Below are 26,393 nucleotides of genomic sequence, written 5' to 3'. Positions count from 1 at the left end.
AGAGCATTAAATTTGAGTTGTTCATTCCTACATAAACCCTGCTGGAAGAAGACTTTGATGCTTCGAATTAACATTTGCTTGAATGAGTAACCTAAAAAAGTATCAGAGTAGTCTTCCCTCGGGGCCCGAACACTGGTGGTGGAATAAGTCAAAGGGTGAATGGGAATGAGAATTGTCTGAGAATGAGGAAAGTGATGAGGTGGGTGAAAGTTTGCTTGCATGCAAGCGAGAGAAGCTAAGCTATAACTAAATGAAGGGGACCTTGCAAGATAATCGGCTGCGCAGAAGGTACAGCCTCTAAGTTCATTGGCTGACGCGGAACAAGGATGTTGCAGGTGGTTCAGATTGAATTTTCACTTAAACTTAATTTATAATTTTTTTATAATTTTTTGGGAGGGTTATATTGAGCTTTTATTTAGGCTATATGTTTCCTGCCATCACCATTCAACCACCTGACCTGCTGCAAAGAAAGCTTTTTTCCCAATATTACTCCTATAATAGCTTCACCGAAGCCCAATTTGATGTAAAAATCAAGACATATCCAAGTCTTTCCTTTGACTAGACCATTTTAGCTAGCCTGGGTGCCATTCCGAACTTAGTCCCGCCCACAACGTTTGAGATCGGGAAGTTGGTCTGGCATTGCTCAACAGTAGCGCGAGTATGCTCGCACAATATCTGGCGGGCCAATCAAATTGTCAGGGCAGGCTTTAAACGATGATGGACAGATGATCAACAGTAACGTAATCAAACACGTGACCAAAGCGCGCTTGGGTGACAACAACAATGGCTGCCGCTGGAGAGTTGGGGTGAGTAGATTCTGCTATTAGGTCTGTTCTAGAAGATATCGACAGCAAATTAATTCTAAAAGTGGAACAGAGAAACGCGATCAAGGCTCATCTTCTTATTCTAGGCGTGCAACTGCACGCTTTGATTTTTGTTGACAACAACTATGCGTCGCTTAACATACATCACGCACTCCGTTGCTCTTATTGGTTGTAGGTCTATCCAATTGAGTGCAGAGGCATTTTTTTTCCTGGTTCGTTCAAAACACGCCCCATAATCACAGCTCTATGGAGCAGTATCAGACTCATATTCTGACTAGAATTGAGTAGGACTACGTCAGGCTACATTTTAGCAGACATTAATAAAATTTTATTTAAACAATTTTATTATAGCTGTGGCTGTATGAAAGACTGCTAAACATACTAAAAATGTATTGAACCTTTCGATTCACAAGGAGCTCTCAACCTTTTGCATTTAGAAACAGGAACTTGGGGTTAACTTCATTTCCCATGGGCATGTTGACATGTGGTAGGATGAAGCTGAAATCAAACCCTTAAGGCTGATTTATACTTCAAAACTAGGTCGTCTGCGTAGGTGTCGCAGTGAACAAAAAGACGTCCCAGCCTCCTCCGCTCACTCTGCTGCACCTCTATCAAAATGTAGGTGACCGCAGGCAGGAGGCCGGCTTGTTTTGTTTTTATGACCGCAGTTGTGGAGAACAACTCGTGAAGTTGGACCAGCTAGAAGAGATAGGTGCGCGAGAACGCTGGGACCCTTTTTCCACCTGGATCCCCGCTCTTTTTTGCCATCATGTCCCTCCGTTGTCGGACAAACTCGCCCCCACTTCCTCCCCGCCTCGGCCGTATCTAGACCCACAGCGTATAGCGCAGACCACACTTCAATACTGGGCAGAAATAAAAAATGTCTGCGTCAAGCTCACTGCAACACACTGCTGCAGGAGTATAACCAGCTGTTTGATTCCAAGATGACTACCCTACCCATCGGGACAGAAATGGGCATTAGCCATAATAATTGAAGGCTGTGACTTTTAAGTTTCTATCAGCTTGACAGTGTAAACAGTCTCTATGGTGGCTGTTTTGTAAAAAGCTTGTTGTAGCAAATGTCTGATCAGTTTGCATGCAGGATGCATTGGGTCTGCAGAGATTTCAGCTGTCCTGTTCCTTACCCTGGACCTCTGCAAGTCCTGAATGGAATGAAGATCTATCTGCAGGCCAAATTGTTCACTGTCCAGACTTGTTCTGTTCTGTCGAAAAAAACGAACCACACAGTGACAAAAAACATCTTGAAAAAAAAAAGATGCCTCTCCACACTCAAAAACATGATAAGAAGGGGGTCCTCTAACACTTTCTGTGGGCTTCTGATGAAACGTTTTACTGTCATATTCAGAGTAATGAGAGTTTAGCCCCCCAGAGCAGCCGCATAAAGAGAAATCTATCTTCTGCCACATCTGCCATGTTGATGAATGCCACATTTTGATTACGAGCAGAGACGGATCGCAGCTCACTAAAACGCAATAAAACATTTTAATCTGGTCTTATGGCCGTTAATAGACTCAATTCAATATGAATGAGCTGCAGAGTGTGATAGAAGGTCCGCAGCATCCGCCTCATTAAGAGGGACTCCTCTTTACTCGCTGGCACCTCACTTTAAGGAGCTTTGGCTCGTGTTTAGTAAGCTGATGAATTATTCGGTGACCAGCTGGCAGATGAAGAGGCCTTCGCCTGCCGCGCGGTCGCTGTGGTACCTGACAGCGTCGAGCGTGTTGACTTTGTACACCTGGGAGTGTGTGCAGCGTGAATACCACAGCTGAGGCAACGATCGGGCCTCCCTTTAGGGATGTGATGCTCAGTAGGCGCCCTCTGTGTTCTACTACCTCCAACCACGTGTGAGTACACCACCGAGGTTCAACGGATGCCTCCGCTGACCTGTATAAATCCCAACCAGATTGCTTGATGTTTGGTTTTCTCACTTCTCCTTCTACTCAGACACTTCCTTACTCCAGTAGCTCAGTATAGGAGTATATTTTTTAAGGTGCCTTCAACTAAAACCTGCAACAACCTGGGATGATGAAATACTTGATGCTACACTGCAAGTGTGATGACATTTTCAAATAATTCAATGTTTTTGGACATTTCTGAACAATTTATGTTAAAGCTAGATTTCAGGGAAGTTGTGGACTAGTGGTTAGGGTATTGCGCTTGGATCCCAGTGGTTCTGGTTCTGGGACTGCCACTCTGGGTCGCTGAGCAAGACCCTTAAAGGCACACTATGCAACATTTTTCAGTTAATTATTGTGTTCCATAACGTTATGGATGATTAAATGAGTCATTTCAGGTTGAACAAAGGTATTCTCGGCCGCCCTGGTGGTCTGTGGGGGCAATACTGCACTTGCAATTGCAGGAGCACCGACCCGCACCCACAGGCTCAGAAGTCTCGTGAGAGTCAGTCTTGCTTTACGGCCGAGAACTGCTACACCCCCCCAGTTAAAAGCATGCTCGTTGCTAGCACAGTGGCAGTCTTTGTGCAGTAATGCTACGTTCACGCAGCAAAAGCACGTCTGCTGCTTAATTTTTGCTGCTTGTACCAGTTGCTGCTCTGGCTGCGCGGTGCAAAAGTGTGTCTGAGGCGTATTGGGCGGAGCTTCACTATCCTTTCTCTGCCTTGCAGCTATATTTGCTGTGATCAGTGGGAATAAAGTAGTTTTAATATGTGTTTAAGTGAGAAAATACACCTGAAAACGTAATCAGTGCCGTCAGTTCATTCAGATTATTATCCTGCCTTCAATATTTTTTATGTCGGAGCCGCTCAGACCCCCACATACCAGGGATGCGCCGAGAGTATGGATCCCTTCATCAGCAGCGGTTCACCGCGGCCGCTGGTAGGTGTTTTTCATCTAAATAATCCAAACTGCATATTCTGCTAGCAGATTTCTGCATTTTAAGTTAATTTAGGCATCAATAAACTGTTTAAGAGGAGTGATCATCAGCGCTGTGTCTCTCTCCCTGCTTTAAACGCACCCGATGCGCTGCTTCAGCTGCTCAGACGTGCTGCGCCTGCTGCTCAAAACGCGCCGCTGGACCTTTTGCTGCGCCTTGACGCGCGTCAACCATTGACTTTGCATGTAAACTCGCTGCTTCTGTCGCGCCAGCTACGTCCAGTGTGAACGCAGCGTTAGTCATTCGCTGCTAAGCTCAAAACAACCGCGCCTGGCTTGATGGAGAAACCAGGAGAACAGCTGAGCATATTTACGACAGTGCACTTTTACTTTCGCCCTCTGGGGGTAGCCTCGCTGGAAAATCAACACCGGTTGCATAGTGTACCTTTAAAACCCGCACTGCTCCCCGGGCGCTGCACATTGAAAGCCCACTGCTCCCCAAAGGGATGGGTTACCGGTAAATCCAGAGAGAGAATTTCGTTGCTTTGTGCTTGTGACAAAGTAATGACAATAAAGTTGAATTCTATTTTAAAAATACTTTGAAATAAATATGAATCAGTTTACTGGAGATTCAACACCAAAGACAGAGTACGAGGATGCTGATGTTAGAAATTCCTGTGACGTAAATTTAGAAAAGCTTTGCTGGACCAAGAATACAATAGTGTTGCATCATTCCTCTTGTAGGAGCACTGTGGAAGTGGAAACAAAACTAAGCGGGGATTATTTAGTCAGCTTGAAAAGTAGTATGTTTTCCCTGTTGAAATCAATTTAGTCTGTTATAATATGTCCAGCACATCATCTTGGATCATCCTTTATGTTTTGACATATTTATCTGTTTCAGATTATGGGTTAAACGACAACCTTTTAAGGTAGCAGCTTTGAAGATAAAAAAAACAACAACAACAGAATGATAATTTGACCACACTGTAAAGCATTTCTACAAAGTCTCAATAAATTACGTTTAGGTTTCAATAAGCAATTTCATTCTAATTCTCAGGATTTAGAGTCGGTACTTTTTGATCTGGTTCCATCACAAACTGGATTGCCAGTATAAAAAAAAAAAAATGGTTCAGCTATTGCCTGAATAACATGAATATGTAGTTATGAAATATACTAATGCTAAAATGATTAGGGCTGCAACTAACAATTATTTTGCATTGATTTATCTGTTGATTATTTTTTCAAATAATCAATTAATAATTCGGTTAGGAAATGATTCCTTAAAGGAACCAGATGAAAATACTTTTTTCCACTTAAGGAGTTCCGGATGGAGCATATTGACAGACGAGAAAGTTTTTTAAATTTTTTTTAAATGCAAAATATTTTAATATGTTTTTCATACTATTTTTGTTTAATTACTGCTCTAGGTGGGTTTCTAATGTTTTAGAGACTCTACACAGTTAACGATTAATCAATTACTAAATTAGTTAATGATTATTTCAATAATTGATTAATTATGATTCATCTGATTTATCTTTTTTAAGCCCTAAAAATTATATAAATTTATTATTAATTATGGAATACAGTCTGTCTTCAAGTTATTCATTTATTATTCAGCAGCAAATAGATAAAGTGTTGGTAGTTCTTGTGGGGATGGTGGAAAACGCATTTAAAAAAAATAAATTTTCCGGGTGGATCACCAAAATCCATCTAGTTGTCTTATCATTCTGGTGATATGTTTGCGTAAGGCCGTCCTACGTGCTCGTCCCCATTTCTACTTGCAGTAAAAATCTTCTTTTTGGAATTAAGCTTGTATGAGCGATGCAAACAGCAACTTTTAATCCGAGAAATGGGCTCGTGAACGCTCTCTCACGCGTTTAATAGACGTTTCCCCTCGGGAGGAAGTACAGGATTTTGCACGTGTGTTTTTTTTTTTCTTTTTCTTTTTCTTGTCTTTTTTAAAAAAAAATTATTTTATTTTGAAAATCCTCCACTTTACCTTTAACCAATCTTTGGTAATTATCGTATTTTCCGAGCTACGACAATGAGTAGAAGAGTGCTGCAGATCTGCGTTTGACCACAGGTGGCAGTATCATCAGTAAACCCTAATACTATATCTTGAATCTGATCTAGTCTTAGACAGTAAAGCTAAAATCTCAATTGGTCTAATATCAAATAATACCAGGTAGCCTTTTCTCTTTGATTCAAAGGAGGTAAGTCATTCATTTAAAAATTATTTTTTTTCATATTTTGCTTTATTTTTTAAATTGAGGCACAAAATATAGCTGTTTTTAGATCCTTTGGCCTACTTCATGTTGTCTGACAGGTCCTATCAATGAAGTAATACTTAAGTCTGGACATTGTTGGTGAAATGTATTTAACATTTGCCATAGACCTTGCTGAAAAAGTACATATAACACTTTAGGAGAGTAAGGCCTCCTAGTTTATTCCCTGATTGAAGCTTAAGACTATATGTTTTTTCAATAATGAAATTGAACTCCCTCTGATGAACCTTGTTTGCAGTCCTGATTAAAGTCTCATGTCAAACTGATGTCAATGTTAACAGTTTGCAAGCCTCAGGTTTCTACATCTCTAGCAATACAGATAACGTTACACCCTTGGGCTTTGCCAAGTAAGAAAAGAAAAAGAGAGAGATAAAAACCATCTTTTTGAAATAAACTGACTCGGTTGTGGTGCCTTCCAGGGCTGGCTCTTTGTCCAGAATGTTCTGAAATAACACTTCCTTTTATATGATTCTGTAAAAAGAACACAAACAGTGAAATTGAATCAGCGTCCTGCTGTGAAGACGGGTCAGGAAGCTTCGCTCCTCATTGGGCAGGAGCCGCAGCAGCTGATGGAACAGATAAACCAACCAGCTCCCTGTCAAAACAGAACACTTAGCTCTTTTCTAATTTCCCACGCTGCCCTCCACTCCGTCCTATCTCCGTTTGCTTCCTGCTGAAAGCCCAAACATCCAGGATCCACCTGCCTCCTTAGTTATCTCCCCTCCGACTAAAAAAAAAATGATCCCTTTGTCGGAGGCCGAAAGAGGGGGATTCATATTTCTCTCTGCCTCGTTTGGAAAAGAGACGATCCAGGTCCTCAGAGAGCTGCCAGAGTGTGGGCGTCGATTTTGAGGTGTTGCTTGTCTCATTTGAGTGACAGCTTGGAGACGCACTTGTTGGATGTTGTTGCACACACAGGGAGACAGAGAGAAGCAGCGAGGAGACGTCCTTAGAAAGAAAAATGTGCAACACTGTGACCTCCAGGCGCTTGTCAGACTTGTCCAATATCTTACTTTTTGGTGGTTGGGGATGTTTTGAGACAGGAGAGATGGCAGGGTGAGCCGTTTGACGTGTTTGTAGAAACGCTTCAGATTTATTGTCACGTTCTTTCACAATCCAGGGTTCCAGGAGGTGAAGTTTGATTTCAGTAGTTTTCATGTCAGGATAAGTATTGAAATAAGATATGGAAAATATATTGAAATATAAAATATTTTTATTACCAACCTTTGTTCACTATTATCTGAATGTTTTGTTATTTCTTCCATCCCTATGTTTCTTCCTTTACTTTCTGGTGTTCCTTCCTTATTTTTCTTGATAGTAAACCCCCCTTATTTCTTCCTGTTGTCCTTTTCCACCACATTGTTTTTGCTTCCTTCATTCTGTCCCTTCTGTGTCCTATCTCCTTTGATCTTTGTCCTTCCTTGTATCTGACTTGCTTCCTTTCTTACTCTTTCCTGTCATCATTGTGTTCTTCCTTTTCCTTCCTTCCTTCCTTCCTTCCTTCCTTCCTTCCTTCCTTCCTTCCTTCCTTCCTTCCTTCCTTCCTTCCTTCCTTCCTTCCTTCCTTCCTTCCTTCCTTCCTTCCTTCCTTCCTTCCTTTTCAGTCCTCCTTCCTTCCTTTCTTTTTCTGTCCTCCTTCCTTTCTTTTCGGTCCTCCTTCCTTTCTTTTCTGTTCTCCTTCCTTCCTTCCTTCCTTTCTTTTCTGTCCTACTTCCTTCCTTCCTTTCTTTTCTGTCCTTCTTCCTTCCTTCGTTCCTTCCTTCTGTCCTTCCTTCCTTTTCTGTCTTCCTGCCTTCCTTTCTTTTCAGTCCTCCTTCTTTCTATGTCCCTTCCTTCCTTCCTTCCTTCCTTCCTTCCTTCCTTCCTTCCTTCCTTCCTTCCTTCCTTCCTTCCTTCCTTTCTGTCCTCCTTCCTTCCTTCCTTTCTGTCCTCCTTCCTTCCTTCCTTTTCTGTCCTCTCCTTCCTTTTCTGTCCTCCTTCCTTCCTTCCTTTTTCTGTCCTCCTTCCTTCCTTCCTTTTCTGTCCTCCTCCCTTCCTTTCTTTTCTGTCCTCCTTCCTTCCTTCCTTTTCTGTCCTCCTTCCTTCCTTCCTTTTCTGTCCTCCTCCCTTCCTTTCTTTTCTGTCCTCCTTCCTTCCTTTCTTTTCTGTCCTCCTCCCTTCCTTTCTTTTCAGTCCTCCTTCCTTCCTTTCTTTTCTGTCCTCCTCCCTTCCTTTCTTTTCAGTCCTCCTTCCTTCCTATGTTTTCTATCCTCCTTTCTTACTTTTCTGCCTTCCTTCCTTCCTTCCTTCCTTCCTTCCTTCCTTCCTTCCTTCCTTCCTTCCTTCCTTCCTTCCTTCCTTCCTTCCTTCCTTCCTTCCTTCCTTCCTTCCTTCCTTCCTTAGTTCAATGTTTCAAGCCAACCCGCAATAGTTTAATGTTTCATCTCCTTCCTTCCTTCCTTCCTTCCTTCCTTCCTTCCTTCCTTCCTTCCTTCCTTCCTTCCTTCCTTCCTTCCTTCCTTCCTTCCTTCCTTCCTTCCTTCCTTCCTTCCTTCCTTCCTTCCTTCCTTCCTTCCTTAGTTCAATGTTTCAAGCCAACCCGCAATAGTTTAATGTTTCATCTCCTTCCTTCCTTCCTGTGGTGCACTAGTAATCTTTCTCATAAATACACGGTGAACTGATTTTATTCAGTATTATTTCAAATGTACATGAACTATAGAGAGTTGACTATGGAAAACTCTGGAATTTCTGCATAAAAGAATCTGTAGGAACGCTGGCAAGCCCTCCTAAATCCTTTCCAGTATGTGTTTTTGTCTGTTGATCCCTCCCCCCGTTTAGCTGCATTGCTGCTGGATGTTTTTAGCGTGCTTGCCCGCTTATGTGCCATTTCTGTAATCTGTAAATGAGCTTACTACAGTGCACTTTTTTTTTTTATCCTGGACTTACTCATTTTCTTTATTACAAAGGCATTGGGATTTGTAGATTAAATATCATTTACCATAAATCTGTTTCTCAGAAAAGGGAAATGCAAAACGCTTTGTTGCGTTACCATTTCTCGGAACGAACGGGGTCAGGCCGATAAGACCTTTTTTGCCGGCCTCTCTGCAAAAAAAAAAAAAAAAAGAAAGTAGTATTTGTGCAGCAGTGATTTCTCTGTGTCCATAGAGTTGTTGTTCATATTAGCCTACAACATTTGCTTTACAAGCTAAGAATATATCAATGTTTGCTGAACTTCATGCTGAAGATGAATTGCAGCAAACTAACAGCTAATTTTGGAGCATGAACCTGTCAGAAAAAAGGCATTTATCATGAATGTATCCACAGCTTCAGCAATCACGCCTGGCGTCTCTAGAAGTTCTCTCTTCATGAAACTTCCATATTTTGAAACGCACCATTTCCTCCTGCACAACATGCAAAACATCCCCACAGCATGATTCTGCCATTTCTGTACCTCACAGTTAGGATTGCATTTTTAGGCTTACAATTTTCCTCCTTATTCCCCTTAATATGATCATATTCAATAAACCGGAGGACGTGTTTTCCTTGCACCTGAATGTGCTTTTAGACAGTTATATTATGTGTTAATTATGCTTTTTTTCTTCAATGAGAGTCCTTTCAACCTATCACAGTTGGAGACCTCTTTCAGAGAACCCATCCCCTTCTTGAACTAAATGATTCCTGGATTTCCCAATGGTGTTTTGACCTATTTATGATTCTTTGAGGAGATAAATGTGGCATCAAAGGTCCACACACAGTCCCCTTCCTGACAAAAGAAGCTAGTTGGAGGCACTGTCTTAAGTTACATCCTTTGCTGTTGCAACCAACTCAAACGTTAACTTGTGTTCATCCCCATCTCATGACTAGCGTTGCGGTCTTTCTTTCTACTCTGTTAAGAAAGCTACAAACCAGCAGACTAGTGCCTGTATAAGGATGATGTGAAGATCCTAAATCTGTGAATGCAGCCCTAGGATTCAGCCGACCCAATGTTACTATGAATTAAGACGGGCAAGTTATTAGATAAGTTTGGTTTGAAGTATGGCTGAAACAATTAATCCGATTAATCGTGATTAATCAATTATTGAAATAATTGTCAAACAATATAGGAATCGATTAAGTGTTAACTGGAGTATAAAGGATGTAAAACTTTAGGTGACAGAGCGAACCACTTAGAGCAGTAATTATATCAAAATTGTAAAAATATATGAATATTTAGCATTTAAGGTAAACATTTCGTCTATCAATGTGCTCTATCCAGAACTCCCTATTTAGAAACGTTTTAGTTTCACCTGGTTTAATTTAATAAAAAGTCTGATTATTAATCACTTAATCAAAAAAAAATAATCCACAGATTAATACCTTTGCAAAATAATCATTAGTTGCAGCTGTAGTTTGGAGTAATACAGGCTGAACTTATATTTCTAAATGCAGCTATGCCTCTGAGGTCACACGTTTTTAGACAGGAGCAAAATAAATCATAGTAGAAGACAGTTATAGTGTATTTTGTTTGTAATGATTGATTTGTTTATGTCTCATTTATACTCAACAGATTATTTGGCTTCTAATTGTCTCTTACTCCGAATCGGCTCGATATATCTGTAGGTGTTACCTTTCTTCCCTTCCAGCTTCACCGCTCCGGAGTTCAAGCTTTATTAGTTCCTGTTGGCATAAGTTGTTTTTTTACTTATCTCCATAAGGAAGGAGTATCTGTGGAACCTTTGCTACGTGTGCAGATTAAAGGACGGAAGCACAGATACTGCTAAGTCGGGAATTGGTACAGTACAGATGTGATGGAAATGCTGCCATGGTGGTGTAAAGGCAGAACAACATGGAGGAAAAAGCTCCGCCGCCACATGTTTTGATTGTGAACATGATGCATGCAAAAGCGAATGAAAATGAAAATCAGGATTCAAAGAGAGCAGCCCTCAGGTGTCAGAGCAGCTCACTAAAGAGGGAAGGTGATGCTATTAGCTGCCAGTGATTTGTTTTTATTCAGAAGCAGGCTGGCTTTCCAGGAAAGGCTGCATGGTGTACCGCTGGAGTACAAACGGGGCCTGCATATGACTCAGACACTCAGTGTGACACCCGCGTGTAGCCGCTAAGTAGCTCCCTTGGACCGTATTTGTGAATGGGAAGGTAGAGCTTTAAATCTTTGCATGATGGGGGAGGAGAAAGACTAAAAAAAAATTTACAAATTAAAGATTAACACATTCCTAGAACGTTATCAACCTGCAACAGGACATAAACCGCGTTCAGATTAGATGTTTTACTGCTTTATTTTGCTCGGCCTGTGTGGGCGTGAGTGGCGTTTATGGCTCCAAACTGGGGAACTTGACACAGTGCTCCTTTCCTCGAAGGCTCAGCCGTATCTAGGTTACAAGTACCAGTTTCTAGGTTTATATAGCAACAACGCAAATCAGCCAGGAATATACAATCTGCTAAAATAAATATTTCAAGGAGTTCAAATGATTTACTGGAGCGATAACCAAGATTAAATAGTTTCCTCCTGGGTTTAGACACTTTATGTAAGGCAGCTACATATTTATGTGTTGGAGAAGCTGCACAGATGCACAACAACACCTTAAGGCTCATATATGAATTAGGGATTAATATCTAATTGGATCCAATTTACTTGCTTTAAATCAACTATAGATTTTTTCTTTTGGTGACTAACAGATGATGGTCAAAACACACAAAAAAACAAGAAAAAAATTAATATTTTTGCCCATTGAACAAAAGTTTTAAAATAAAGTTGTTTTTTTAGCTGTGGAAAAGTTAGTACAACGTCAATAACTTCCAGGAGCCATCTAAGAGTGTCAGATAACACTCTAGATAAAGCTTACACTATTACTCAGCTTTTATATGATTAATATCTGGGCTTTGACTAGACCCAGAAATCTAATTTTCTTAATTCTCAGTTAGGGATGAAACAATTAATTGGATTAATTATTATTTATCGATTGTTGAAATAATCTTCAACTAATTTAGTAATCGATTAATCGTTAACTGCAGCCTTTAGCTGATAGATGCCCACTTAGACCAGTAATTATGCCAAAATTGTAAAAAAATATGTATTCAAATATGTTTCTTCTGTCAATATGCTCCATCAAGTGGAAAAGGTATGGGCCTTGTCCCATTTCCATCAATGCCCCCGTTTTGGGCCTTAGCACTCGGATTTGCTCGTTTATATGTAATGGTAGTGTGTCCCAATAATCTTAAGAGCTAGGGGGAAGTGCCCTTCAACCCTTAAAATGATCTCTTCAGACGGAGGGTGGTCAAGAGCCGACTTGGAGCGAAGTGGCTCCCCAGAACTCATTCAGCGAAAAGAAAAATGGCGTACGCACAAATCTAAGTATATTTTTTTTTACAATTGATCACTCATTTAAAATAAAATAAAATACACATGACGTAGGTAAACACGTCACTGAAGTGTACAGGCAGTGTATTACTGCCATCTATTGGGCTGTTTTGCAACTAGTGGTGCGGGAGAAAATCTTCACTTGCAGTGCCCTCACTGAGTGAACTGGAGGGAACTCACTGGAGTGATATCAGAGCCAAGAAAGAGAAATGGACCTGGGCCTTAGTTTCACCTGGTTTAATTAAAGAGACAGTCTTCTTAAAGGTCCCTTTGGCTACCCAATTAGTCAAAAAATAATAAACAAATGAATTTATTTGTAAAATAATCCTTAGTTGCAGCCCTGTTCTCAGTATATTCTTGGTGGTTTTATTGAAATCTTGTTATTTAAAGGGAAATCCACAATGGTTTCTATAATAGAAGACCCCAAACCATGAAACTTCCACCTTCATAACATGGGGCCCTCTGTATTTGGGTACTGCTAGACATGTCATCTATTTTGTACGGAAAATTTAACTCTAGACTCGTCCTTTTCAACATTATTTCACACGTGCTGGAACTTCAGTCTGGTCTTTATGGTTGTCTTTAAGAGCAAAGGTTTTTCATCCTTGCAGGTCTTGAAAGTTAAACTTACGTTGGTCCAGTGAAGACATTTGAAGTCTTTTTTTGACTGAATGTCCACCAATCGTAGACTCTTTTCCCATGCTGTGAAATAGCTAATTTCAAATTATATTTAAATATTACCTACTGGTCTAGTGAGTCGCTATACTCTGTGTCTCATCATGCTGTTGACTCTCGGTAGCAGCAAATGTCTGAGATGAACAGAGTGCAAAACGTCAAAATGCTGAGTCATGATCTTCTAATAATGTGACACACCTGTGTGTGATTTGTGGCACTTAAAGTGCGAATTACAATGTAGACGTCCTCATTTATTTTCACAGCAAAAATCCCCTTTTTGTTTATTTATAGTATGGATTTTATTTTTTTTTTACATTTTCTACATTAATATTTAAAATGAAAGGTTTTGTTTGTAGCCTGGATGAATCTAGGCAAGGCAAGGCCAGGCAATTTGTATTACAGTACAAAGACAATGCAAAGTGCTTTACATGATTAAAATATAGGAAAATAAAGCAGAATCAAAGCAAGTAGGAAAAAAATAAATAAAATAAAATAAAAAATTTATCTAGTCTTGTATGCAATCCCACTAGCTACTGGTCCTCCGTTAATCAGTTCTCCATCATTTTTAAGGCTTAACGTGATAAAAAAAAAAAAAAAACATTATCCAAAAGCTTCTTTATGTTGATGGTTTTGAACTTTTAAACTCAAGGAAGGATGACCTCTATAATGTAAAACAGTCAAATTAGATAACAACCATATCAGATCATGTGATTTCTGCTGCTGCCTCTTTTATAAGGATGTTAAAAAAAGTAATCACTTGGTTGCTTATATAGAGTAATGTAGAATAATGGTATTTTAGTTTATTGAACAGTTTCTATATGTTTGTGTGTAAAAATAAACATTGCAGTTTCCCTGAGGAGGAGAGGTTTCCCTGGTCAGTGGTCACATAGCTGTCAGTCGGCAATGGGGAAATAAAATAACTCCGTCATTTTCATTCAACACTGCTTTTAAATAATTGTCGTCAACACTTTTTACCTTATGGTGCTGATTGGTATAATAAAAAGCCTTCTGCAGATCAGGAAACAAGCCTAATTAGGTGCTTAACGTAAGGAAGCTACAGGAAGTTTGATTGATGGTCAATTTTCCTCCATAAAGTCGATAAGATCTATAGTCAATCAAAATTAGCCTTTAGAATATGAGATTTTATATCACACTTCTTTTTTTTATATACCGTATATGATTGCTTTTTTCAACTAAGAAAACATTTTCCACGTTTTTTTGTTGTTGTTTTTCTCCCGTGTGCTCAAATTACGCTGGCAAACACATTTCGCTGGCAGAGTCGGACGGGGAGCCAAACGCTGGCTGACAGGCAGGAGGCAGGGAGGTGGCGTAATGAATAAACTTTCATTTAATTTCAACCAAAGCAAACACGCCTGGAGGCAGGCTGTTAAAAATAACAGATATCCAGGCCTGACGACGGCACAGAAACCTAACATGCTGTGGCAAGACCAAGGACAGCCTGCGACACGCGTCTGGAAGAGAACAAAGGCGATCCAGGGAGTATTTCTACTATTTATACAGAGGATAGAGAAATCACAGAAGGAAGAGCCAGAGTGGTAATTGGTATGGAGGAAAACTAAAGGAAATCGCCTGAAAGGAGTAAAACAGAATAGCTACATTTCAGTGGATGTAAAGTTAGTCCTGTTTGCCAAGTGAGATAAGATAATTAAGCAGCTTCCTGATGCGTGTGCAACTCTTAGCCAACTCTTACTACGCGGTCAGCGGGGAGTTTTCAGGGAAATGCAGAGGGACCACCGCTGACGTAAACCGTACTCCAGGCAAACCTGTGACAATCACATGCATGCACCCTCGTGTAGGGATTTTCCCTTCCCCGGTTCGGAAGCGTCGACCCCGAGGGACATGCATGCAGTTCACCTTAGAAGAAGGAGTTTTAAAGAAGCAACATTAAAGGCAGGGGTTTTCGCTCCTTCTCTTGTAATTTCCAGGTGATTGCTGTCGTGAACAAATACTAATGTAGGTTTATCAGGGCGCCCTGTTAATAACCCCCCCCCTCCCTCCAACTATCACGGTGCAGCTGGCAGTCTTGGATGGCGGCGTCGACGGCGGGATAGAAAGATTTATAAGCTTTCATTTTTATTTGAAAAGTATTAGATTGTCGCTTTTGGCAGGCAGCTGCTTCGCCTGCTAATCTCTCCAGGATAATTCGATGGCACGTTTTTCTTATTTTCTTTATGCCTCTTCTGCAGCCTTTTTTTTTTTTTTTTTATCTTTTTTGGGATCTTACCCACGTCTTTGACAAACATGGCAATACAGTATGCACACAGATCTCCAGATGGCTATAAGTCTATTTTATGGATTTGCTTTTTATTACACCTGCCAGATACTATTAGGTAGTGGCGTGGAGATTTAGAGAGCGGCCTGGGACTGGAGGGTTAGTGCTACGGGTTGGTGAAAGCTGCTCAACACCTACAGCACCCTGCAAAAGTATTCACACCCACTTTTTGGAGGTTTTTTTTAAGTTTTGGTTGTTGTTTTACACTGCAAAACCAAAGTTCCATTTATTTTACCCTGAATTTCATGTGATAGACAGAAATTTTACAAATAAAAACAATGGTGTTAATTTGTGTTCACCCCATTTGTGTTGATACCCTAAAAGGAAGTTTAAACAATTTTGCCAAAAATCACAAATTTAGATTTTCTTTTTTAACTTTAAGCATGTAGATGTTTCACTCCAGGGTTTTATTGTTTGCAATTATCACAGGACTGGATGTTTCCTGTTGAGTGAAAACACCTACAACTGTATTACCTACAGATGCAGCGATCAGATACTTGGATCGGATATTGACTACCGGTAATTTGTAATTTCTCGTGGGATATCAGAGATACAATTGCATATCTTTCTTTTTGCTGCGTATTTGTTAATAAATAGTATAAAATAGAATTTAATCTGTGTAAATTTTTTACCTTTTTTTGTATGGTTCATTCATTCCACAGTTGAATCGGATCGGTACCGGATATCGATACACTTAGCCTAGGTATCGGTTTCATGGGCGTAGGTTTGCATGGGGACCATAGGGACGTAGCCTCGTGAGACCATCCTGATCTCTCGAGCTTTCAAGGTTTCACTCGCAGATCAGTCTGGCTACTTTCCGTTAAAGAAAATTTGGAGCAGTTCACCAAACGAACGTTCAATCAGCGCTGGCTTTGAGGCGGGTTGAGGTGTGACGCAACGAGAAGCGCGACAGTTCAGTCTAAAGAACATGGCGGCTTCAGCCGATGAAACTAGCTTTAGCGTGGCTATCGAGCAAGTTTTATCGGAATTATAGAGTGTTTCTTCACTGAAAGAAGAGCAAAACACTGCTCTGGAGGCTTTTCTCAGAGGAAAAGATGTTTTTGCTCTTCTCCCGACTGGTTTCGGCAAGAATTCGATCTATCAATTGGCTTGTGGTTGTGTTTTCGTCTTCGCTCTGTTAGTACGTCATATGCTTCGTTGATCTGATTGGTTTATTTGGCCCGTCTATCACCCACATAGGCCAATCAGCTAACCAGTATTTTCGCCTCTTCCCAAAATTACTTCAACGGAAGGTTTCCAGATGGATATGCGGAGCAAATCAGGTTAATAGGGACATGTCTCTACCAAAATTTTGGACCGACCTACTTCTCCCTACCAACAATTAGATGTGATTAATGAATTTGTGTATATATAGTTTTTTACAATTTTGGTATAATTCCTGCTGTAAGTGGGTCGCTATGTGAGCTAAAGACATGTTTTAGAGTCTCTATACTTCCTTAACGATTAATTGATTACTAAATTTGTTGACATTTTAATAATCGATTATTCCGATGAATTGTTTCATAGCAAGATAAAATACGTGTTATGGGTTAAATAGAGTAACTACAGCCTAGATGACTTGTAGAGTGAAATTAATATTCTAAATGCTCAGTGTTAGTTCCAGTCCTCATGTAAATACAATACATTTATTTGGCGTCCCTTGAATCTATTATTTTGCTTTCTTTCATGATACAGATAGAATATTTAAAAGATAAGGGTGGATTTACTTCGGCACAATTGTATATCTTCAAAAGAAAAAACAGGATAAATCCACATATAACAGACATATTTAGACTATATTTAGTTAAATAGGCATAGGTTTACTTTCTGTCTTAATTTCAAACGCAAAAATTTTTAAAGTGGAAAAAAAGTCATAATTCCTCATTCATCAGAGCCGATGATGCTTCAAACATTGATAAACAGCATCTAGTGTGTGTAGCGCTTATACATTTTTTACAAATTTTGCAAGAAATGCTGCTTTTCTCTTTAAACAAAATACACCCTGATGTTCTTGTCAATCATAAAAAAACGAGCATGCATATTTTTGCATAGGACCAATGACATCAGACCAATAGTGTCCCTACCAATGTTGAAATCAAACCTATACCCTTGATCAGTTTGGATCAGAAAAAAACTGGATCTGTGCTTCTCTAGTACTACCGCCAATTAAAGGGAGAATTTAGCTCCTTACTCTGCTTAAATGTAATGTGACCAAAAATCACCTTTTTGATTTTGAAAAATGCATTTTGTAAAAATGTTATCAAACTGCAAATGCAAGGACATGCACCATTCTAGCCAAGGGAGCATTAAAAGAAGCACAAGTTAACTTGAAAGAAGGTGAGCTTTTATCGGAACGTTAGTTAGGCATTTTTCTAACAGTGTAAAAGTAGAAATTGTAGCTTCATCTTGTGGGACATTGACCTGAGTCTCTGAAATGCTTGAGACCCTGGAAGAGGTGGTTGTTATAGACGAGAGGTCTGCAGCCTCAGTGAAGCCAGCCTGACTCGCTGCGTCCTTAACATTTCCAAAGACAAGTTGTCCAGATGATTCGTCCAAAAAATCCACGGAGACGTTATTGCATTTAAACATGTTTTAAAGAGTAGATAGGATAAATGGTTGCCAAACATACATACAAAAATAAGGACGACAGAGGTAAAAAACATTTGGCTCCACTCTGTGAGATACACAACAACCAAACTCCCATGATGCATCATCCTTAAAAAGTGACACGTATGCATCCTTAAACTAAAGAAGTAATGAAAATAATAACAAAATTACCACAATAGCTAAATATACAAAATCCCCAAATTAGTATGAATTACCAATAATATTCAATAATTTCAAGAAAGGTTCATTTAGCAAGAAAAACACAAAACATTAACCATAATGCATACCAAGAAAATCACAAAGTGTAAATTCAGGCTCCTACAGTCTCTTTGGTCCTTCCACAGTTAGTCTTGATAACTTTGGCTAAAGATTATAAAGACCCACCTAATAGTTTTAGAAATTAGGGAATTCATGGAATGACTGCACTGAATTTATAGTTCCAAAATAATCAGCTTCTTATACAAGAAAATATATTTATCCACTTTTTGCAAAAATTTATTTATTTATTTTTTTTTAAAAACCTTAAAAGATAAATGAAATGGTGGCTCTCTGTAGTAGATATTTAACAATAACTCTGATTTTTCATGTTTAAAAAGGTTATTTAAGAGCTAAGGCTCTTAACCCTTTATAGTGCAAGTTACCGTTTTTGAGTACCTGCATAACCCTTACAAATGGAGTCCCCCCGTCCCTCAGTGAGGTCTAGAAGCACTAGATCTATATCTACCCATTCAGCAAAGATACTGCTACATGGCTGTACAACTTATTTTGGCATTCGACCAATAAGATGAGCCCTTGAATGATATATTACCTACTGGAAATTAAGTTGGAAAAAAGGTAAAATGTAAAAAAATAGTAAAAAAAAAAAATATAAGCCTAGTTAACTAATATATTTAGGTTTGTAAGCAAAAAAAAAATAAATAAGTACCAGTATCAGCATTAATGTCTCCAAGGTTATGTTGGACCAAAAAATATGCTTCTACCGCTCTCAGTGTTTTTCATGAATTTCTTCTAGAAGCACTTTTGTTATTTTTCTTAATATATTCAAGCAAGTTGGCGTTTCTTGTTATTACATTGACATTAATTTTCACTATCAAAATATCCATATTTTTTTATTTACAAAGGTAATAAGGTCTTGTCCTGGATTCCAATAACACTTTTGGCTTGAAATTTAGATTTTCAAAGTATTTCACTGAGTGCCCTATAAAGGGTTAACCTGGTCTTAATGCAAATGTGGCTCTTTGGATTGTAAAGGTTGCAGACCCTTTTTATAGACAGACAATAACCCAAAAAGACAACAATCCAAAGTATACAATAACACTTTCTGCAATTAAAGATCAAAACAGGCTTAAATTTGCAACAAGAATTTGTTCAGTTTTTTTTTTTTTTTTTTTTTGGAAATATTTGAACTATCCAGGAGAATTCGAAGGAATATTAGGAAAAAAACTGAACAAAAGTCTGACTACCTTCTAATTTAAGCCATTTTTATGGCTGCATGACCTGTATGACTGACAATTTATATAGGCGTCTTAAAAAAAAAGCTTTTATATATCCGTTGCAAGACAGATCACAACAGAAATTCCTTTCTAGCTACAACTTGTAACATCTACAACAAAAAAAGCAACAAAAGTGAAAAATATCTGTGGTCAATAAAGTACTTTTGAATTGAATAGAAGGATTTCCATCTGTAGAAATGGCCTACATACACCAAAAAGAGATTCTATACTAAGACTTGAAAATGGATGTTTGTAGATGACTTTATTCTTTCTAAATTAGACTTTATTCTTTCTAAATTTGCATAGAAAAATTGCATTCTGTAGATTTGAAGGAGGTAGAGCCATACTCATTTTAGTGTTTTATTTGCAATAGAAGTATTAAAAACTACATTAGTGCACTCCTTTATGTTGGTCTACCTCATAAGGCTCCCCTTAAAAAAATCATCAAATTTTAAAGAAGTGAAAAGTGCGAGTAGATTTATGTATGTTGATGCTTAAAACAATGACATTTCTCTCATCCTATTTTCCACTCCAGCACCTTTTCACTGATCCCTTTTCATCCCCGTCTGCAGCTACATGCGATCACACATCACACCCTGCTGAAAAAAACCCAGGGCTGAACGGGTTAAAAGCTTTGCCTGCAATAAAAAGGGCCCGGCTTATCCCTGAGTCTATTTTTAGCAGCGCGCACACCAGATATGAACACGTGTGCATGTGGTGCACAAACAATCATTATTTGTGCTTCTTTCTCCTCGCCCCCTCCTGAAACCCCCACGTTGATTCTCCCCTTCATGATCGAGCAGGTTTGTTACTTTGAACCGTTGTTGCTAAAACTGGAGCGCAGGACAAGGGGGGCACGCATTACACAAACTCTGCCCCCCTTTTCTTTTTTTTTTTGAGGGTGTGTTTGTGGCAGCCGGCGTGGTAGGTGCACACGCCTCGTTGTGGGTAATTTCATGCCTTATTCTCAGCTCTCTCACTTGTGCAGACATGTTGTTTCTGTCCCTAAAAGCCAAATTACAATAAATCGTTGCAAAATACTCCTCTGCGACATGTTCCCACAATGCCGCTCTCTCCTCTCGCCGAGAGGAGTTTCCAGCCAGCCAGACAGTTCGTCAGCTCTGTCCTCCATTGTGCCAGCGACTTGGCTGATCACGATCAACCGTCCATCAGAGAACAAACCCAGGGGGTCCCTCGTCCAACGGCGCGGCCCTGAGCATACACAAGCGCCACTCAGTCCTGTGCAAATGATGCCCTGCACCCGCTTCATTGCGTTGAGGGAACCCAACCCCCCTCCCCACCTTCCTAAAACAAACACCAAATCATGGCGTTTCAACCCAAATTATTAGAAAACCCGTGTTTTTAATTGGTGTTGGGACAAAGACAGCAGAGAGTGAGCATGAGCTAATGAAAGCAACGGGACACGTCCTTTGTCCCCTTGTCTTTCGGCTGGACCGAGCAGAGAAACGGGATACACTGTGTTCTGCCAACGAGCTGTCGTCGGCAATTATGGTTTACACTGCTTCCCCGGAACCCTACCCCTGTGCCTTTTGACATGGTGCCGGACACAGAGGAGTACACAAAGTATGGATGTCTGGACTTGCCAAGCCGGGAGAGAACCGATGATGTTACGCAACCAGATTAAAGATTATCTTGCAAGTAGAAAACAGATAAGAAAAAATAAAAAGGAGAAAGTTGAGACTATTAAATGCTGCACCTGTTACTCTCTGTTCGTGGTAGGCGCAGGGCCACTATGAGCAACTGGAACTGGAATAGCGTGGGTGTTTGTTGTTGTAAGGCAACAAGCCCAGCTAGCGAGTTTTTACAGTTGCATCACAGGTCGCCTAGCAACCGTTTGTGGTTTTATCCTGGATGCTCATTAGAAAATCAACCATGAGCAAATATCAGCTATTTATTGAAACCAGGCTGTGAAAATAGAGATGATACATAAAAAGAAGCTGTGATGAAAACACTGCTTAAAAAAAAAAAAATATATATGTATATATATATATATATTTAAAATAAATATGGGGATTCTCTTTACTTTTTAGTTGCAAAAAAAAAAAAACCTCAGACAGAATCCAACAGATGTAAACATGAGGAGCGCCTACCTCACTATTTGACAAAAAGCAGATTTAAAGAAATGCAATTAATTTCAATTAAATTATACTTTATTCATCCCAAAGGAAAATTAGATGACAAGATAAGCTTAGAAATGGTAAATTTTGCTTCTTCTTTTTTTTTTTAAAGAATTTCCAGTCATTTGGTTTAAAGAAAAGAATGTGAAAAATAGAATTAAACTCCTTTATTGTCGGCTTTAGCTTTGCAAAAAGGAAATTATAACACGTTGACCAGCCCTGCTGATCCGTCCCACAACTAAACAGGCCTAAAAACTCAACACAGCGAGGCAACCGAACCAATCTTTGAGTTTACTTACACTCTTTGTATAGAAGGCAAAATAAAATTAGTTTAGTGGCTTATAAATGTTATAACAACATACTTTTTGCAGCTAAATATCTTACTTAAATAGATTAAGAGTTTTTAAAACATGCATTATTTCATGTTTAACAAAAATACCACAAATAAATAAACCTAATCCAATTTCCTACCAATCCTTTGCTTTTTATATTGATATTTAAGGGAATTTAACAAGGAATTGCAGGTACAAAATACCCTTTGCAGAATTGGGCACTCCTTTAAGAGGAAGGTTTGTACTCAATAATTGATACCATGTGTGAGAAGAATATGCAAAGTCTGCCAAAGCCATGTAAGCTGTTGCCAAACGAGCAGCAGTCATTGGATTACAACCCGTGCCAATAAAAACTATATTTAGTTATTCTAGTGAAACATTTGTAGACTTGCTGACTGATTGTTTTATACCTAACTGATCACGCGGTGAGTTTGATTGCGCTTCAGACAGATAAAGGAGACCTGATTACTTGGAACATATTTTAACACCACACTTAAAGCTGTCTGTATCTCGATAAGATTCACCTGAAGTCGGCTGTGATTTGATCTGTGTTTTCACGCTAATACAGATTCAAACTCGATATTTATACTCGGGTAAATATTCAGGGGTGTCCTGATGATGAAAATTGGAATTTTATTGAAAATAACTTTTTCATTTTCAGTAAAATAGCGATATTGCAGCTTTTTACCGATACTCATTTAGACCCGATACAATCAGTAGAAATCATGTTGCCATTTATTAATAGTTGTCATATAAAAAATAAAGAAGGTTTAATTAAGTGGTAGTACTCAAACATAAAATAAATGTCTAGAAATACAGGTAAGAGAATAACTTACCCGTTAATTATTAATCATTGGGTTATATTATAGTAATAATATAATTTTAATTAGGGATGCACGATATAATCGGCCCCCTATCGGTATCGGCCTGTATCGGCCTTAAAACTGAATATCGGACATCGGCCACCCCACCGATATTTAACCTGATATTTGATCAGCTTCTGAGTTTCTAAAGTCTAAAAAAAATCCTCAAAATCTTCTTTTTTACAGACTTAAAAACTTCTAAAGACGAGGGAAAAAATATTGATACATTAAAATATCACAATATCTTCATATGCTGATATATTGCCATTTAAAAACACCATATCAATCTCTTTTACTAATGAAATATTGCTATATGTCATCGTTATTCTACGAAATCCCCCGAAAATTCACGAAATTTTGCCATATTTTTATATGTTGATATATTGACTTAGTATCGATCTAGTTTACTAACAAAATCTCACAAGAATTTGCAAAATATCACGAGAGTTTGTAACAGAACAATGAAATTTCACGAGATTTTGAAAGTAAAATAGATCGATACCGCGTTTTTAAAAATCTATTTGATATCAGCATATGAAAATATATTTGAGTATATTATTTTTCAAAGTGTCAGAAATGGATAACAAAACTGCTATTTTCAATGACTACTTATTTTTGTCCAGCTTTAACATTGGTATCGTTATCAGTTATTGGCTACATGAGTTTTAAAATATCGGCGTATCGGATATTGGCCAAAATCCCAATATCATGCATCCCTAATTTTAATTGAACTTTTTAAATCTCACATCGGAGAAATTTACCTCTGCATTTAACCCATCCCCTCGGTGGACATTGGGCTGCCATTGTGCGGCGCCCAGGGAGCAATCAGGGGTTAAGGGTCTTGCTCAGGGACCCAGAGTGGCAGTCTGTGGGAGTTCGAACTCAGAACCTCAGGATTCCTAGCTCTATGCCTGAACCACTAGGCCACCTTAATCGGAAGGGGATCGTTTCCATAATCTCATTAATATCGGACAGGACTTACAGGTTTAAAAGAAGTTCTTTGAATAATCTGCTGCTGATCTTAATGACCTTTCGTTTTTGGCCTTGTGCTTTACCTCTAAAGTTTCCAAATTTTACATAAAACCTTCAAGAGGACTTTTTTTGACTGCATTTCATTGCCTTCAGTTTAATTGTTTGGTTTTATGAACAAAAAAAAAGATGTTATATATACTGAATAAGGGAGAACTAGAGTTTTTGTTCACTTAATCAAGCTTGAGCTCATAAATTTCCCGCTTTTTAAATGAAAGCTTCACACTTTCGCAGCTTAAATTATAAATGTGCTTATAAATTTCATACAAACCCCTATTGAAATGTCACAGCCATATTAGAGTTGTAAATCTGAGCTGCAGATTCGGCTTAGAGTGTGCGTCTCCATCTTTACTAGTGTTGGTTGAACTTGTCTGCAGCCTTTTGTAAAGTTTGGATTTTATATCAAACGCAAGCAAGGATAGGGAGAGGCCCAGTGAAACGCTCAGACACTGCAGCAAATTGCATTACTGCTTTCTTTTTTTCGACTCGGCCGGCATGAAATGAGGGTCAGATGGTTTGTTTCCGAATGTTCAGGGAGCGAAAAGCCAGCGGAGGCTCACGCCGGGGTCACCCATTCTCTTTTATCGGTCGCAGTGACGTCAGGCGGTGCCCTCGGGAAGCGAATCTGGTGACCCAGAGGAAAACGCTCCTCAAGGAGAGATGTGTTTGATTAATCGTATTGTTCCTGTCTGCTTCACCTTGTTCACTGGAGTCACCCTGGACGGAGCAGCCAGAACGGAAGCGCGCTGAATGTAATGAGGCTGGAGCATCCTTCCTCTCTTTCTCTGTCCCTGTCCCTCTTTGTAAACGCTACGGACAGACGTCTCATTCTCATTTCTGCCGTGTAACAAAGGGCCCCTTTCAACATGCTGTTCCCTATCCAAGCCAAGACTGGGTCAGGTTTGCGATTGGACGCAGCTCTCTACTTCTTCAGCCCCTTTCCCGTTTTCCCTGCTGATCATAAGACTTGTATTTCCCCCCCCCCACCCCAAAAAAATAAAAGACTGCATTAGGCTGAGATGACTGACTCTCCGCCCGAGGGTTGCTGAGGCTATTTTTAGCTTGCCGTCTTCCCGATGCTTACCCACTGGGACCCAGAAGAGAGGAGGAATGAGAGAAAGAGTGGGAGAAAGATAAGAGAGGAGGAGGGGAGCTGCTGGGTAACTAGGCTGCATCCAAGATTGATGGGGCTTGTTGCCAGTGTGTAGGTTACCTCTCCCCTTGTTTGTGCTTTTTTTTCGTGGTGTGTCCCAGTCTGCTGCACACACCAAGGAGATTTTATACAACCGACAAAGTCGCACATAACTATGAAGCGAAAATGACAGTTTTATCAGTCTTTATCTGAACACAAATCACCGCCCCTCTCTGAAACCTATTAATAAAACTTGATTACATTTTCCATTAGATAACACAAAAATAGGGATGCACGATATAATCGGCCCCCTATCGTAATCGGCCTGTATCAGCCTTAAAACTGAATATCGGACATCGGCCAACCCACCGATATTTAACCCGATATTTGATCAGCTTCTGAGTTTCTAAAGTCTAAAAAAAATAAAATAAAATAAATACTACTTCTTCTTCTTCCTCAAAAACTTCTTTTTTACAGACTTAAAAACTTCTAAAGACGAGGGAAAAAATATTGATACATTAAAATATCACAATATCTTCATATGCTGATATATTGCCATTTAAAAACACCATATCAATCTCTTTTACTAATGAAATATTGCTTTATGTCATCGTTATGCTACGAAATCCCCCGAAAATTCACGAAATTTTGACATATTTTTATATGTGGATATATTGACGCGGTATCGATCTATTTTACTAACAAAATCTCACAAGAATTTGCAAAATATCACGAGAGTTTGTAACAGAACGATGAAATTTCACGAGATTTTGAAAGTAAAATAGATCGATAACACGCTTTAAAAAATCTATTTGATATCAGCATATGAAAATATATTTCAATATATTATTTTTCAAAGTGTCAAAAATGGATAAAAAAACTGCTATTTTCAATGTCTACTTATTTTTGTCCAGCTTTAACATCAGTATCGATATCGGTTATCGGCTACATGAGTTTTAAAATATCGGCATATCGGATATGGACCAAAATCCCAATATCGTGCATCCCTACACAAAAACACAAAAAAGGCAAATGTGAAACACAGTGGTGGTGGAGTCATGCTATGGCAGTGTTTAACCCACCACTTTATACAAGTGTTTACTTTTAAATTCAATTCAGTTTATTTATATAGCGCCAATTCACAACAAATGCCATCTCAAGTCACTTTACAGTTCAGCCAGATCATCCAGATCAAATTGAAGTTTTCTATCTAAGGAAAACCAGTTGATTTCATCGACTCATTGACTCGAAGGCAATCCCTCACACTAGCATGCTTGTATGGACAGTGGAGAGGAAAAACTCCCTTTTAATAGGAGGAAACCTCCAGAAGAACCAGGCTTAGTGTGAGCGGCCATCCGTCGAGGCCTAGTAGGGCCAGTCACAGTCAGAGAAACAGGACTAAATTGAAAAAAAGGCACAGCTCAAACATCTATATATTAGACATGTCTCTCCAGGATGGTGTCACAGCCAAACAGGAACAGACCAGATAATGCTACTATGAGTAAAAGCACAGACAGAGCATAGTGTTAGAGA

The 26,393-nt window shown here is 39.2% G+C and overlaps 1 protein-coding gene across 4 annotated transcripts in view; it reads left to right on the top strand.

Annotated features, from left to right (window-relative positions):
* Window positions 1-26,393, top strand: part of LOC119792287 (histone deacetylase 4-like) — a 91,994-nt gene that overhangs the window by 11,325 nt on the left and 54,276 nt on the right. The gene's annotated exons all lie outside the window — the stretch shown is intronic.

Source organism: Cyprinodon tularosa, unplaced genomic scaffold, assembly GCF_016077235.1.
Source record: "Cyprinodon tularosa strain WSP-4 unplaced genomic scaffold, ASM1607723v1 ctg417, whole genome shotgun sequence".
Lineage (NCBI taxonomy): Eukaryota > Metazoa > Chordata > Actinopteri > Cyprinodontiformes > Cyprinodontidae > Cyprinodon > Cyprinodon tularosa.
Note: the sequence above shows the minus strand (reverse complement) of the source record. Positions and strands in the feature narration are given on the sequence as shown.